Source organism: Thalia democratica, chromosome 6, assembly GCF_965202585.1.
Source record: "Thalia democratica chromosome 6, ktThaDemo2.hap1.1, whole genome shotgun sequence".
NCBI classification, from domain to species: Eukaryota; Metazoa; Chordata; class Thaliacea; order Salpida; family Salpidae; genus Thalia; species Thalia democratica.
Window position 1 is genome coordinate 65415481 of NC_139170.1, and position 17654 is coordinate 65433134.

General features: G+C 24.2%; 1 pseudogene; it reads left to right on the top strand.

Moving 5' to 3' along the window:
* The first annotated feature begins 6539 nt into the window (after nucleotides 1-6539).
* On the top strand, nucleotides 6540-13101 carry LOC145839356 (uncharacterized; annotated as a pseudogene).
* The last annotated feature ends 4553 nt before the right edge of the window (nucleotides 13102-17654 follow it).

Consider the following 17654-nt stretch of genomic DNA (forward strand, 5'->3'; position numbering starts at 1 on the left):
ATTGTACAGTTGTTTTTTTCAAACCAATTTTAAGTTTGATAAATTATAGCGTTTGTGAAAAACAGTTTTCTGTGAAATCAAAATAAGTATAATTCATTTTTTGTAATATTTTTAAACATAAAACACTTATTGATTTTTAAAATTTATTAATTTATGTGCTTAAGTTAATGACTTTAATAATGTAAATTTATGTACCGTATGTTAAATTGTTGTTTAATATAAGTGAATAACTTAAAAATAAATCTTATCATCAAACATTTTTGATGTCTTTGAAAATAATAAATAAATACTTTTGAATTCATTGGATAGACCAGGGGTTGGCAGGCAGTTGGTGGTCGCGGGCCAAATTTCAAGTTTACGAAGTCTTCGCGGGCCGCAGTTTTAGTTTTAGTGACATTTGAATAATCTTTTAGTTTTAGTCACACGAGAGAAAAGTTTTACTTTTATTAACCTTATCATTAAAAATGACTTTAGGCTATACATAGAATGCTTATTTAAACTAATGTTTATTAGAACTAAATTTACATTGACTAATATACTTAAGTGTTAATAAACTATGAACTTTCATAGGCACTTTATAAGTTAAACTTAATACTTTTGAAACTTTACTTACAACGTAACTCTCTATAAAAAACAAACTTGAAAGATAATTTATGGGTTGCTTTTATTTATTTGTTATATTATTAACCCCTTTTTTCATATTTCTAAGAGTATTTACTTCAAAAAAAAGTTTTTGCGTGTTAAATAGTTTACATTCATTAAAAACTTTAGTAATTAGTTAACTTAGTAAAATTAATACCTGTTTGTATTCCAGAAAGCTAGAACAAAATCTTAAACATAATTAATTCTCGAATACTTAAATAAAATATCTTATTAATAACTAGTTTTTACATAGTTGCCACTTAAAAAGCAAAAATGTCTGAGTTGTATCAAACCAGCCTAAGTTTATTAAAAGTTGAAAAAGCTAATAAATCGTTCTTAATTAAGCTTAAATACCTAGTAAAAATATCATCATCATCAAAAAGTGGTGTACAACGTGTCTAAAAACAAGAAAAAACTACAAATAGTAAACTAAACTACAGTCATAAAAACTATTCTGGAAATTTAAAGATTTCTTTTAAGTTTTTTAAATAAAAGTTTCACACAAACCTGATTTTTCAAGCTTTTAAAATAGCCTATTTGTGTAATAACCCAGTTAATAAAAGTTCACAGCATAAAGGAATAACGAAAGTTATTAACAGTAAATAAATTACATGCCAAAAAAAATTATAAGTCAGCAGGAAAGGACAATTAAGTTTCTTAAACAATTTTAACAAAAGTATAAAACTTTATTGAGTCATTAGCGAGATAGAAAAATTTTTTTTTTTTAGCATTATAGCAATTTTTTATCTGCAATAAGAATATTGCATTTAAAAATAACAATTATAAAATACAAGACGAGCAGCAATAAAAAAAAACGTTAGTTAGAAGTTATTGTGAGAAACGATAAAAAAAATCACCAAAGTCAGTTCCAAAAAAGCACATGATTATCCTCAGTAACTGTTCAAAATATAGTTTTAATTGTTTGCTAACAAAAGATCCTAGTAAAGTTACTTCACTTACAAAGTGATTACTTTCACAAGTTATCTTTCCTATTAACAACCCAGTTGAAGTGTGTTGATTCGTTGACACACAGAAACATATGTTGGTAGAATAAAGGAAGATTACTGTATAGTTTGTTTTTATTTATCTTCAGTAGCTACAGAATTATCATAAAAAATTGTTAAGGCAAGTTATAAAGTAGCAAAGTGTATTATTTAAAATGGGATACCGTTTATAATTGAAAACTTTTTTAAAGAATTTATGTTGGCAGTAATAAAAAAAGTTTGTTTATTTCTTCAATGACAACAAAAAGTTGCATTTAGGAAATGCATTAAGGTTATTAAGTCGCATAAATCAAATTAGGACTTTCATAAAAATGTTAACATGAGAGCACTGATAGAAAAAGTATTGCTCATCTGAGAATTCTTATTAGAGATGTTTTTACTAACTTTAACATTTTAGTAGAATTTATTGGTTTAATTCCAACACAAAGTACAACAATCGGTGACATTTTACAAGTAAAGGTGCAATGCAACAATACAAAGTTTTTAGAGGTACAATTCCTTCTTTTATTTTTAGTATAAAGTTTAATTAAGTTTTAAAAAGTGTCTTAAAAAATATATCAGTATTAAAAAACACTGTTAAGCTACTTTAATACATCTTTTAATAAAGAAATGTTTATTTGCTAAATTTTTTTGTGTCAAATCGAAATTTAATTACTTTACATGTAAAAATTGTTTTAATTTCAAGGTTTTTTCACAAATTCTCAAATTCAAGTTTTTTTCCAAAATTTTTACGCATAAATTTTCAGGTTCAAAGCTTTTCCGGGACTAAAGTTTTTTGGCAACACTGATTGTTAACACTTAAATGTACATAATAATATAAATAATATATTGAATTATACCAGCTGCAAAACTTGAAATTTAACATATGTTATAACTCAAACTAACACTGTGGGTTGAGCAAAACTTACATCATAAGTTTAATTTGCCACTCTTTCAAGCAAAAAAGCCAGCCTGAGTCAACAAAAACATTTCTGATATTTTTGTATACAAAAACAACTCTAGTTAAAAGCTTATAAAATGAATTGGTTGGCCTGAGATTTGAAGTCTTCAAACAGTGATAATCTGAGTGTGTGTCAATTTTTAGTTGATTATTTGCTTGAATTTGAACTATTTTAATTAACATTGTACAAACTTCATAAATTCACCATCCTTAAGTTTAGTTTATATTAATAAGTTAGCTCTAAAAAACAGCAAATGTGTGTATTGATATGCAAGGCATAAAAGTTAACTTATTTTGACAAAAATAATTTATGAAAAATGAAAATATATACTTAACAAAAAATATATTAGTTTATGTCATATATATTGTTTTAAATGTATCTGTACTAATTTAGATATTACAAGTAGAAACAACAATGTTAGAAAATTATGCAGAAAGTAAACTTCAACTAACTAAAGTATTAAATAAAAAGTGGTTTAAAATATGAGCATCTTTTTAACTTGGTGTGCATACAAATTAATTTACGTGCAAAGAAAAATTCTAAAAAATTAAAATGTGTCAAAACAAAAATTAAATAAACCTTATTTCTTATTACTATGTTATTCTAAATGTTTTTACACTAAAATATAACACTTACAATAAAAAAAATTATAAAAGAAACTTAGGTATAAAAAACAGTGAAAAAGAATACTAGGCTATAAAGAAATGACACTTTAGTTAATTACTGTGCATTACTTTTGTAGAAAATGGAAAACATTTGCATTAAGTTTATTTAATAAATAGGTATTATATAACTAACTTATTAAATTCAAGCATTCTTTACCCGGTTTTTCAGATAATTACTTTTTGTTGTAAAAAAGAAGTTATTATGAAACTGAGAAAAATATCCTGTTAGAATGCTAATCTGTTTTTTTCACATTTTTAGACTAAAGTAGTATTTTCTTCTAATTGTTTTTAAATATTATACAGAGACTCAAAACCAAACTAATCAAATTTTAACGATTTACCGAAAAAAATTTAACTTGAAATATATTTTTGCTCAGCGGGCCACATTTACATGCTCGTGGGTCACAAAATTTTCTTTCGTGGGCCGCATTCCATTCAAAAAACAACGTGCTCGCGGGCCGCAGATTTACCCTTCGCGGGCCGCAATTGGCCCGCGGGCCGCAGTTTGCCGACCCCTGGGATAGACAATTTTAAATTATCTAATCAGAAATAAAAACAAGTTATACGGAATTAACTTTTACTCTAACTTTATTGCGTATGAGTTTTTATTTACAATTTTGGTATTACATTGGGCTATTATAACTATTATTTGTTATTTAAATGCAAAAAGTATATTGTTTATTCATGTAGCGCTTGCTTTTTAATTAAGACTAAATTGAACATTTTTAAAAACTGGTCGCATGGATTAGTGAGTGATTGCAATAAATAATTTGCTTCTTTTAATAAAAGTAAACAGGCTCTATAATAAACTTTGTGGTGAAATAATTTCTAAATTCATAAATTGAAGTGTATTTTGGTTTAAACAACGTTATCTGTTATCTAAAATAAGTTTAATCTTTAGAATAACGCTTCTACCTTCATTCACGATTATTTCACTCGTGCACGTTTTCCACTCGATCAAATCTGAGAAACATTTACCGACCAAGGCAATGATTAGTAATAACAGTAACAGTAAAAAACAAACTGAAAAATTAAAAAAACTAAAAATAATAGATAAATAAAATATTATTTAAATGGGAATTGTGGGATACCCGTTTATCTAAATTATATTAAAGAAAGTTGGTAAGTTTTTTTATGTTATATTTAGTAAGCTACAAACTTGTATTGAGCGTCTCTACAAATTTTTCAGTGAAATCCTAGAATGATTTTTTTTTAATTGTTTGATAAACAGTTTGTGGATGTTTTAAATATATATTTTTCTAACATTACTATGTAGCTTACTTCACTTAAGATTGAAGCTATTTTATTTTAATTTTTTTTTTAATTTGTTTGATTATATCTGTAAGTAACATGCAAGTTTAAAGAAAGCCCTACGCAAAATAAAATTAATAATAAAACTTAAATATAAGTAGGAGCATGTTATAGAAAAAGTAGATAACACATTATTAGCTGCTATAGAAAAGCTTATAATAGTGTCTTAGTTTATATTTAAAAAAGTCTTATTGAATAAAACTAAAATTTTTATTGCTCAGTAAACTACATTTTTCAGGCAATAACAATTTGGCTGAAGTATTAAATTTAACAAAATGTTAAAGTTTTGTTAATAACAGTTAATATATAGTACAAATATTAAATTTATAATGACTAAGATAAATATTATTCAATTCGTTATTTATGCGTTATCCGAAAATTTAAGTTATAAAGCGTGGAAGACTGATTTGTTTACTTTATATTAATCAAGAAGCCGTTCCAAACTATTAAAAAAATAATCTAATTTTATCTATTATATTTTAATCTAAATACAAGTTTTTTACATAAAAACACAAAAAGTATGTTCTTTTATATAGTGTAAAAAAAGTATTGTTTATGACTAATTAAATACCATATTCGAGTATTTCAATGCAAAAATGTTCTAAATAAAGGACGAAAGCTTTGCAATTAGTGTGTTTGGTTATTGTTTCATTAGACAACTATTTTGAGGCTATTTTATAGCTTGTTTGTATTTATAATTTTTAGTATAGCTTTGTCTAAAACAGTAGCTAATTGGAGTTGTTTTGGACCCCGATGTACGGCTTTCTGTATTTCTTTAGGTATTCAAGTGGTGTTTTCTTCTGCCCTATTTGGACCTTTTCTATGACGTTTTACTTAAATTTTTGACCAAACGAAAACAATCTTTCAAATTAAAAAAAGAATTGATAAAATTTAATGATGATAAAGTAGAGATTTAGTGGCTTTCATAGCTACTTATAGCCAATTTTAATCTCACTTCAGGTGTAAAAATAAAAAAGTTGTCAATAATTAGAAAGTTTTTTATGTCTAGTTTATTATTTCATATCTTTAAAGTTTGTATTTATATTAGTTTGCCTTCATAAGATATACCAAAAAAACTTAAACAGAAAAAACTGAATAAGTATTAAAAAGAAATCATATATATTAAAATAAAATTTTCCATGCTGCTTACTCTCAGATTTTTAGATATATGTTTTTAAATAAAAAAAACAAGCAGAAGGTAACTGAGTGCTATTTTTTTAAGAGCGAAAGTATAGTTGTTAAAAAAAGTTTTCCTTTTGTAAAATAAAACGTTTTGAAAACAATTGGAATTATATTTGTTTTTCTGCCATTACATATATATTTAAGAATTTAAAAGTTAAAGAATATCAGTAACATAAATTTTATTAACAGCATATAAGTTAAAATTTTAATTACACAAATTTTATTATATAAAGGTTTTTAATTTTTGAAGTGATTTTGACCAAGTTATGTTTATTTTGATCAACAGGTAATCTAATAAGTAATAAAAATACATCTATTACTAAAAAACAGTCTTATTACAATTTAAAATGAGTTGTTATTTCAAATACAGTTACAATTTTTATTTAAAGCTATTTAAAGTACTGCTTTTGACTTATTTTTATGAAATTTATCAAATTTAAATAAAGATATTAAATTTATGCAAATGTTTTATATATAAATTTATTTTTATGATTTAAACTTGGTATTAAACAATTATTTTATTTTAATTTAAATTAAATATATCAATTTCTGTTTTTTTTTTTTTCACACTATTAAACATAAATTTTAGCACTTAAGTTTAAATTATGGGCGATTTTGGTCAAAACAAAAGTGACATGGTTGTTAAAACTGTTTCTTGTGATGTTTGCAAGAAAACTTTCAAAACTAAGTCCTGCTTGAAAATTCACAAAAGAATTCATACAGGAGAAAAACCATACAAATGTGATATTTGTGATAAAAGATTCACAGATTAAAGTAACTTAACAAGGCATATGATGGTGCATTTTGGTATAAAAGAGTTTCAATGTCATGTTTGTCTTAAGAACTTTGCTCGAAAAAGTGATATGAAACGTCATTTAGTTACTCACGCCAAAAACGAACTATTCCAATGTGATATATGTGACAAAAGTTTTACTCTAAAAAGTAATGTGAAAAAACATATGTTAGTTCATACTGGTAAGAAAGATTTTCAATGTGAAATTTGTGGGAGAAGTCTTCGTAGAAAAGTGATTTGAAACGTCATATTTTGACTCACACTAATGTTAAAGATTATGAATGTGATATTTGCAAGAAGAAGTTTTCACAGAAAGCTCACTTAGTTGGTCACTTCAGAATTCATTTAGGAGAAAAACCATATGGTTGTGCAGAATGTGGAAAATGGTTTACTAAAGCTTCTAATCGAAATCAGCATATAAGTACTCTTCATAAGGGAAAAAGTAAAGAGCAACAGTCAAAACTAAATTGTAAAATACAAAGAACTATTGTTCATGACTACCTTAAAGCAATATCTGTTTACAATTCTAATTATTGTTAGCAGTTTGGTATAAAATCAAGTTTTTTAATAAACTTAAATATTTCTTTTTTAATGTATATTTTTAATTAATACTTTTAATAAACTCACTAACTTATAAGACTCTATTTTGATTATTAGTTTGTATGATTGAGCTACTTAGTTATATAAAAAATATCCTTTAAAGCCATAAATTTATGGAATTTTGGTTGTTAAATCTCTATTTATAAACTTATATTAATAAAATTTATCTTAAATATACGTAAATTATAAAACTGTAATTTAAACATATTGTACAATTGTTTTGTAACCTATTTTAAGTTTGACAAATTATAGCGTTTTGAAAAACGCTTCTTTGTGACTTTAAAATAAGTATTGATCATTTTCTGTAATACTTTAAAACAAAAACTACGTACTGATTTTTAAAATATATTAATTTATTGTGAATAACTAAATGACTTTTATAATGTAAATTTATGTACCGTTTGTTAAACTGTTGTTGAATAAAAGTGAATAACTTTAAATTAAATCTTATCATCAAAAATATTTTGATCCCTTTGAAAATAATAAATAAATATTTTATGGTTTAATGGTTTGTCCATTTTTAATTATCTAATCAGCATTAAAAACAAATTATACATAGTTAGTTATTGTTAGTTTAATGCAAAATGTATATTGTTCATTTTTATAGCGCTTCTGTAATAATTAATACAAAATTTAACAGTTTTAAAAACTGGTTGCATGAAGTAGTGAATGAGTGCATTGAATGTTTTGATTTTTTGATTAAAGTAAACAGAATCCTTAATAAACTTAGTGGTAAAATAATTTCTAAGTTGATAAATCCTAAAGTGTATGTTGTTTTCAACAACATAATCTAGTATGTTTTTAAAATAAGTTGGATTTTTAGAATAACGCTTTATCTTTAATCGGTATTTTTCAGTTATGACTCAATTTTCACTAGATCAAACCTGAGTAATGTTTACCGACCAAGGCTATGGTTAGTAATGATAGTGAGAGTAGAAAATAAACTGAATAAGTAAAAAAAAATGAAATAATAGATAAATAAAATAGCATTTGAACGGGAACTGTAGGTTTACCCGTTTAATCTAAATTATAGTAAAGAAAGTAGCTAAGTTTTTTTTTTATGTTATATTTAGTCCGCTATAAACTTCAACTAAGCGTCTCTACAATTTTTTCTGTGATTTCTCAGAATAATTTTTTTTAAACAGTAGATAAATTGTTTGTGGATAGTTTCAATATATATTTATCTAACATAACTGCGTAGCTTACTTTACTCAAGTTCGAAGCTAATTTGTTTTTATTTTTTTAAAACTAGGTTAAATTTTATATCCAAGTAAAAAACAAAAATTAATATTAAGCCCTAGGCAAAATTAAAAATTAAATAAAGTAAAAGTTCGAAGCATGTTTCAAAAGAGTAAATAAAACTTATTATCTGCTACAAGAAAACTTATAACAGTGTTTTATTTTATATTCAAAAAATTCTTATTGATTATAACTAAAAGCTTGTTGCTTAATAAACTACATTTATTAGGAAACAACATTTTAGCTGAAGTATTAATTTTAACAAAGTGTTTAAGTTTTGCTAGTAACAGTTAATAAATAGTACAAAATTTTAAGTATTTAATACGATTAAGATAAATATCATTTAATTTGTTATTAATGGAGTTATCGGAAAATTTTAGTTATGAAAGCGTAGAAAACTTATTTATTTACTTTATATAAATCAAGAAGCCGTTTAAAGCTATAAAAAAATAATTTACTTTTGTTAGTTATGTTTTAGTTTAACTACAAGTATTTTATAAAAACACACAAAATATGTTCTTTTTTATAGTGTTAAAAAAATTCTTTATGAATAACAAAAGAAAATATTCAAATACTAAATTTTGTATGTCTTGTTGTTGTCAAATTATTTAAAACGACACTTAGCTACTCACACTAAAAAAAAAATTCAAATGTGATCTGTGCAACAAGCATTTCAAGAAGTCATAATAAGACATATAAATAAGTTCGTACTGGTAAAAAAGACTTTTTTTTCGTAATTGTAGAAAAATTTCTGCTCTAAAAGGCTATCAAAAAACATTTAGTCACTCACACTAAAAAGAAAAATATCAAATGTATTTTTTGTGATGAAGGTTTTACTAGAAAACTTTATGTGAAACTTCACATGTCAGTCAATAACGGTATTAAAGAATTTCAATCTTTAAATTACAGTTTTTACTTAAAGTAGGTTACTTAAAAACTAAAGAATTTTTTAAAGAGGAAAAGTTTATGGTTGTGCAAAATGTGAAAAATGGTTTACTACTAGTTCTACTCGATGTATGCATATACGTACTTGTCATAAGGAACTAAGTAAAGAGCAACAATCAGAACTGAAATGTAAAATACAAAAACTATCGTTTATGACTTTAAGCCAAGACATTATCTTAACACAAAGTTATTGATTTACTAATTAGAGTTTCTATTAATAAATCAAAATGATATATAAGTTTATAAAACACGTTTAAAAGTTTTTTAGAAACTACAATGCGCTAGGTGTGTTGTTTACTTCATATTTTAATAAGTTAGTTCTTAGTTACTACACCAAAACTAAATTAAAATCTACAAAAATTTATCATAAAAAGCAGTTGATTGTACTGAACTGTATGTAAAACATTTAAACTTTTTTATTGTTTTTTCTTTTTTAGTTAAAGTATACTTTTCGGCAACTTTAGTAGAATTTGTTTTGTTAATAATATATTTAAAAAAAAATTTTACTTTTTTAAATAAATAAGCTCAATTTGTTATTAGTTTTCTTACCAAAATTAATATATTCAAAGTTTAATTAATTGTTCAAATATAAAACTTATAAAATATCATATATTGGTTTTTAAAATTAAAAAACAATTCGATGTTACGTTTGTGATAGAAATTTTGCTAAAATATTTATTTTAAAAAACCTTTTAGTAACTTACACTTAAAAACAATTATTCAAATGTAAATTGTGTTATAAATTTTTACTGAAAATAATTAAATTAAAAAACGTGTGTTAGTTTATACTGGTATAAAGGGACATCAGTGTAAAGTTTGTAAAAAGGAATGTACTTTATAAAACATATAATAGGTTCCCAACGTCAGATATCCAAAAAAAAAAACAATTAAGTACTCAATGTACTTCCTATTTTTACGGCTCCAAATAAGTTTATAAGTTGATTTATTACATATGCTACAAGCTATTTTATTACTTGGATTTTGCGTACTTTATTTAAGGATTTGTATGAGAAAACTGAGGCTGTAACAGCGGGTTTTGACATCGCATCACGTGTCATCTCTTTTCCTTCGATAAAACCGATTGTCTCATTGACATTTTTTTTATCTAGATTTTCCCATCCTAGCACCTCTTTACGAATATCCTCATCGGCTAAACCTGTTACCATGACATCTTTTAGGATTATGTCTGTAAAATCTATCATTTGATTACTAATTACAAGAATGATAAAGTCTGTAATATAAAACAAAATAAAAACTAGGTAAATACTTTAACAAACACCTCAAATTTTATACACTTCTTACGTGTTAACTAATAAATTCTTAATTTTACTCGAAATATCTATCATTAAGACAAACTTTTTTCGTTCTTATCAAAAATTATCATTTTAATAAGTAATTTAAAGTAGCTTTACAGTATCCTTTTAATGTTGCAATACCAATTAACACAGTTTTATACTTTTAACTAAATTTAAATAAAAACACTTTAAAACTTGTACTTTCATAAGCTTTGAAAAAATTCAGAAAAACTATAAGAAATTTCTGAAAAACTATAGGCCACCTCGTTTTATCTGTTTATAGTTTACCGTTTCTGTTTGAACTTCGTTAGCACAAACTTATATAATAATTCTACACAAATCAGAAATAGAAGTTAAAAAATCGTTACAACAAAAAGTTTAATGACCTCAAAACAGACACACTTACTGTCGTTTTTTAAGTATTTGGTGTACAAAAAATATCTTGATCAAACAATAAAACAACACATGCTTGTATTAAATATCAAAGTAATTTTTCACAGCTTAAATTTTCAAAGCTTATATATAAATTTATTTTGAGTATCAACAAAATATATATCAATATAACGTATCAATATAACGATACTTCTTTTACCTAAACTGTACAAGAATTTTATTAATAAAAAATCTATATTTCCTTTTTAAAATGGCACAAGCTAAGTTGTTTTTCTCACAAAAGCTTTTTTTTAACATTAAAGTTAATAAAAAATATTCACTTAGAAATGAATAATACTTATACTTCTAACTTTGCTAAAAGTAAACTAGACTAAATTTAAAAAAAGAATAAATATTGAAAGACACATTATTACCGATGAAAACCTTAAATTTATTAATAAAAATAAAAAAACTACGAAATTTTTAGAAAAGTATTGCAACTTAAAATGTTATCTAATGTTTTTTATACGATTCAGCTGTTTTTAACTCGTTTTCATAATAAATTTTTTAAAGTTTTTGACAAAATCGTTCAATTTATTTAGCTATATTTAGGTGGAGTTTCTTCTCCCATATTTGAACCTTTTTTTCAAAATTAATTAACGTCGTGACTGAATGACAAAAATCTCTTAATTTAAATAATTTTAACTTTGATAAAATATTTTAATAATACTTCTGGTAATGTATGAAAAACATTGTCAGCAATTAAGAAGTGCTTTATGTCTAATCTATTATCTCATATCTTAAAAATTGTACAAACTAAAGTTTATTACTGTCTGATACACTAAATCTTTAAAATTAGACTAAAATATAATTTGACAGCCACCATTTATATCCAGTAAAAGTTTAAATTAACATTTTTAAAACGTACTAATTATAAGTAGACGTATTGTAGTATAACTAATAAATAAAATGTAACTAGGTGTTAAAATTATTTAAAACAAAAGTTTTTGTTAAATTATTAAAAATTAACTGTTTTAGTTTTATGCATACGGAAAGTTTTAAAGTGAGTTTATAAAATATATCTGTTTCTCTACAATTAGACATTCAATTTAGAATTTAAAATTAAAATAACCTCAGAAATGTGAACTTAATTATTAACAGTTGCATCTGAAATAAAATTTATTGTAAACAGTTTTTTTTTATATATACATTTGTTTATTTAGGATTATATTTTTTTAGGTGATTTTGACTAAGTCGTGTAACCTTTAGTCAACAAGTAGTCTAATTAATTATATCTTAAGAGTTAGTTTTACTAATAACCAGTATTAATACATTAAAATATAAGTTATAATATAAAAAAATAAAGAATATATATTTGTAACTATTTTATTAAAAAAGTACTGTTTTTGACTACAGTTTGTGAAGTTTGTAAAAATTAGATAAAAAATTTCAAATTGAGCAATTTTTTTATTAAAAAGTTTTCATTGATTGAAAGTCATATTTTTTAATATATATTAGATAAATCAATGTTTTTCAGTTACACATCATAACTTTTAGCACTTAAGTTTAAACTATGGATAATTTTGGTCAAAACAAATGTAATTTGGTTGTTAAAAGTATTACTTGTGATGTTTGCAAGAAGACTTTCAATTTAAATCCTACCTGAAAATTCACAAAAGAATACATACAGAAGAAAAACCAAACAAATTTGATATTTGTGACAAAAGATTCACAATTAAAAGTAACTTAACAAGTCATATGATGGTGCATTTTGGTAAAAAAGAGGTTCAATGTCATATTTGTCATAAGAAGTTTGTTCGAAAAAGTAATATAAAACGTCACTTAGTTACTCACACTAAAGACAAACTTTTTATATGTGGTATTTGTAACAAAAGTTTCACTCGACAAAGTAGTGTTAAAACACGTATGTTAGTTCATACTGGAATAAAAGAACATCAGTGCGAAGTTTGTGAGAAAAAGTTTTCTCTTAAAGGTAATTTGAAACAGCATATGTTGACCCATTTCAAATTAAAAGAACATGAATGTGATATTTGCAAGAAGAAGTTTTCACATAAAAGCATTTTAGTCAGACGCTTTAGAATTCACTTCTGAGAAAAGCCTTATGGTTGTGCAAAATGTGGAAAATGGTTTACTCAAGCTTCAAATCAATATTATCATATTAATTCTCATCATAAGGAACTTAGTAAAGAAAAGCAATCAGAACTGAAGTGTAAAATACAAAAAAGCATTGTACATGACTACCTTAAAACAATAGCTGAATACAATTCTAAGTATTGAAATCAAGTCGAAACAATTAAATAAATTAATTGATGTATAATTTGAAATAATATAATTTATTATGTCTTTTGTTTGTTTTACCATTTGATTTGATGCAGGTGTTTAACTATTTAAAAACTTTCTTTTAAACCTATAAAATATAAACTTTTAACACTAATCAATCTGTGTAAAAACCTTAAAGTGAATAGAAAGATATCATATAAAAGTACGTAAGTTATATAATCTTTATTTGTATATATTATAATAAACTTTAAAACCAGTTTAAATTGTTTTTGTATTGAATTTGCTGATTAAATGTAATCTTTTGAAACAAGAAAATTAGATTCTATTTTAAGAAAAGTTAGTTTTATGAAATATATAAAAATAACCAATTTTTAAAGAGTTAAGTTTTTGTTTAACTTAAAAAAGTTCTTTAATTATAATGAACTTGTAGAACAACACTTTAATAGATATTACAATTATTATTAAATATAATGACTAAGTGTTTTGTGTGATAATTGGTTATCTACAAGCTTCTACTGAGTGTATTAACTTTTTAACTGTTTTTGAAATGTTTACTTTTTATAAATGATTTTAATCCTACATTTCACGCTATTGTCTAGTTAAATTTACTTAAGCATTCTTAAGCATTAACATTTTTTTCAAAATAAACTCCATCTTTGAGTAACGGATCGTACTTACCGAACAATTCTTACGCGGTAAATTTTCTATAAAAAAATAAGTATAAGTTGGAACTAACAAAATAAACAACACATTATTGATACATTAAATTTAAAATTTGCGTCTTAATATTTTAAAATAATGTTTAAAACCACAATTTCTTGCCTGATATTTTTCAAAGCACATTGCAGAACCTTTGCTTGACAAGCTATATTTTGTTAGTGGAAAAAAATTCCTACATGTTTTAATTCCAACAAAATGTATAATATGTTTATAACAGTTAATAGATAGTAAAAAAGTTAAACTTATTAATAGTCTTGAGATAAATATTTCTTAGTTTGCAGAAGAGTGACTTGATTACTTTATTTTAATTAAAAAATTGTTCAAAAAAACCTTTATTTCTACTTAATTTGCTTTACTTTAACTACAAGTTATTTTATAAAAAAAACTAAAAAAAATTCTTTTGTACGGTAAATTAACTGAAGTGTAAAATTTTAAAAAGTATTGTCTATGACAAACTTAATACAACTTCAAAGTACTAAGATTTTATATGTTATGTTGTTGAAATTAAAAACAAATTGTAAAGTTTGTGAAAACAAGGTTCTTTTTTTATTAATTATAAATTGAGCGCCGTAAACTAATGAAAGCTTAGACAACTTAAACATTTCTACAACAACCAGGCAGTATAATTTAAATTAATTAAAATAATAGTTAAAATCCGGGGATGTCTTACACAAAAAAACAGTGTTTTTTACTAAGTCTAAATTATACGATGTTAATTATAATATATATATGTTTATATATCTATAATTAACGGACATAAATAACATAAAAAAATAGTTAGTCGTAGGTTTTGATGTACAAAAAAGTTATATTGTTATAAAATTGATCAATACTTGAACACAGTATACTGTATTGTCTAAAACAACTTCAAATTTTTTATAATATTTGCTTAATAACAGGACATTTGATATTCGTTTATATAGAAACTAACTTACTAGCTTTTTATTCCTACTATACTTTTGACATTGTTTTATCAAAATATTAATTAATAAAGATAGTTAGAATAAGTTTATCATTTTAAGCTTTTTTTAGTTATATTCTTAATTTTTAGTTGTATTTCAAAACGTGAGAAATACAAAATAAATGAATTACTCATTTAATTAATTTTGTTTTATTCGTTAAATTTTTGAGAAAGTGTATGAGAAAACAACTGTTAATGTTTTTTATGAGGAATGTTAATTATAGTTTTTTTTCATGGCTGTATTATATAAATATTTACTTATACTTATGAAATTAATTTATAATTGACTTCATGTACAATTCAGAAAACTACTAAATAATATATTATTTTTTTTGCTAAATGTACTTAACTTTACAATCTATGTATATTTTTTTTGTTATTTTTGGTTTCGTTCAATTTCCAAAGAAAAAGTTTCAGCCGAAAGAAGAACTTGGAATTATTTTTTTTTTGTTTTTTTTATTGATTTATTTATTGTGTAGTATTCAGCCTGTGGTAGGGACTACCTTTGGTTTGGGGAAGTCCCCTTTTTTGTACTAAACGCTTAACGCGTTTAGCCTTTAAAGCTTTTACTGAATTGTGTTACTCATTAGGTTTAACTTATAACTTAAAAAGTATGTAAAAAACTTATTATAAATAGTTTCTATTATGAAGGGAATTTATTAAAAATGTGATTTAATGTAAATGAAAGTAGAAGTGATAAAACATCCAGTTTATCAGTAGAATAAATTTGCGAAAATAAATACAACAAATAAACACCAAATTCTACAAAATAAAATGTTCTTAAAAATGTTTTAAAAATGTCTGAATGTAACAATCTAAACAAAAATAATTCTTACTAGTAACTCATAGTCTTAAAATGTTTTGTGCTTTTTGCACGATATTATGGCTTATCTTAGCACAATTTAATACAATAATGCAAATAAACATCGTATACAACATATGCTAATCCATACGAAAAAGAAAAATCATGAGTGTGATATTTGCAAGAAGAAATTTAGCCTTAAAAGTAATCTAGTCACACACTTTAGAATTCACTTAGGAGAAAAACCTTATGGATGTGCAGAATGTGGAAAGTGGTTTACTCAAAGTTCTGATCGATGTAAGCATATACGTACTCATCATAAGGAGTTAAGTAAAAAACAACAATCAGAACTGAAATGTAAAATACAGAGAACCATTGTTCATGATTACCTCAAGACAATAGCTGAATACAACTCGAAATATTGTTAGCATTTCGTTTGTTACTCAGTAAAATACAGCTGGAAAATACTTAATAAGATGTTTAAATATTTATAACGAAATTTACAGTTGCAAATCATGATTTAAAATCATGTAGTTTAAGTTTTAAAACTTAACATTTTTTTTATAAATATGTCTTCAAAGTTTTATTAAAAGTTGCTAAGCTATAGATAAAATAGTCGTAATGTATTGTAAGTAACACTTTTATAAATTGTTTATTATAAAATTTATTTATCAGTTACTCTTAATTTTGAAGTGAAGTTGAATTTATTAATAAACTTTTAAACAACTTATATATTTATTTGTTGTTTAATTGTTGTATTTATTTGTTTTTTAGTGTTAGATGCTGCTTTTCCTTACAAAGCGAAACTATTTTTTTTTATTACTAAGTTTATTGTCCAACGAAGGATCTAGGCATTAAAACCTAAGCCACTTAAACTGAAAGACACTAACATAAAAAGAAAAAACAAATTACAGTGATTAAATAAACATAAACATAAAACTTATACAAGGCACAAACTGAATAAATTAAAACTTTCACAACCAAATATTCAACGATTCTAAAGTCACCAATCTCCAATTAAACGTTCCAAAGCAACAAATCCCTGTAACAAGCATTTCTGTCAAATCTTCAGAACCTGTCTTTATCTTGCAGAACATTGATTTCAGCCAATATTTGCCACTCGTTATGACGGCAAATTCAGTCAAACATGACTTCAAAAATGTGGCAGCAACAGTTCACAAATCTAGCTTAGGAATCAACTGAGTATCCAATAATTTCAAATTCTAAAGCCCAAAGCACATTAACAATAGCCCTTCCAAAAATCAAAGTTGAAAAGTACCTAAAATCTAAAAGGGGAAGGTGTAGCTTACAGATTAAACTACCAATAAACTACATACCACACAACAAATCAATGGCTAAAGAGATGAACAAAACTAATCACTTATAAATTTTACTGGTAAATATTTTATTTAAATCAAATCTTTTTAAGTTTAATCGAAAATGTTCAAGATTTTTTCACGATACTTGTTCATTTGGAAGTTTGTTCCACATTTTTACCGAACGATAGAAAAAAGATTTGTACCAACCAACATTGTTGAAATGATATTTGCATGTATATTTTCTATTATTACCTTTGAGTGAATAATTATTTTCATAATGTTTAAAGAAAGTTTAAGAATCAATAGTAGTTTCATTGTTAATCAGTTTAAAAAAAGTTTAAAAAGTATTTAGATCAAATTCAAGTCTTCTGCACTCTAAAGTTCTTATATTAAGCTTTGTTAGTCTGTCTATGTAAGACGTATATGAAATGTTGCACCGATTAAATAAAATGAAAATAATAAAAAAATCGTATAATTAATTCGTGTGCCTCTCGCACGGTCTCATACCTTAACTGAGCAAAATACAATAATACAAATTAACATAAAGTTCGTATAACATGAC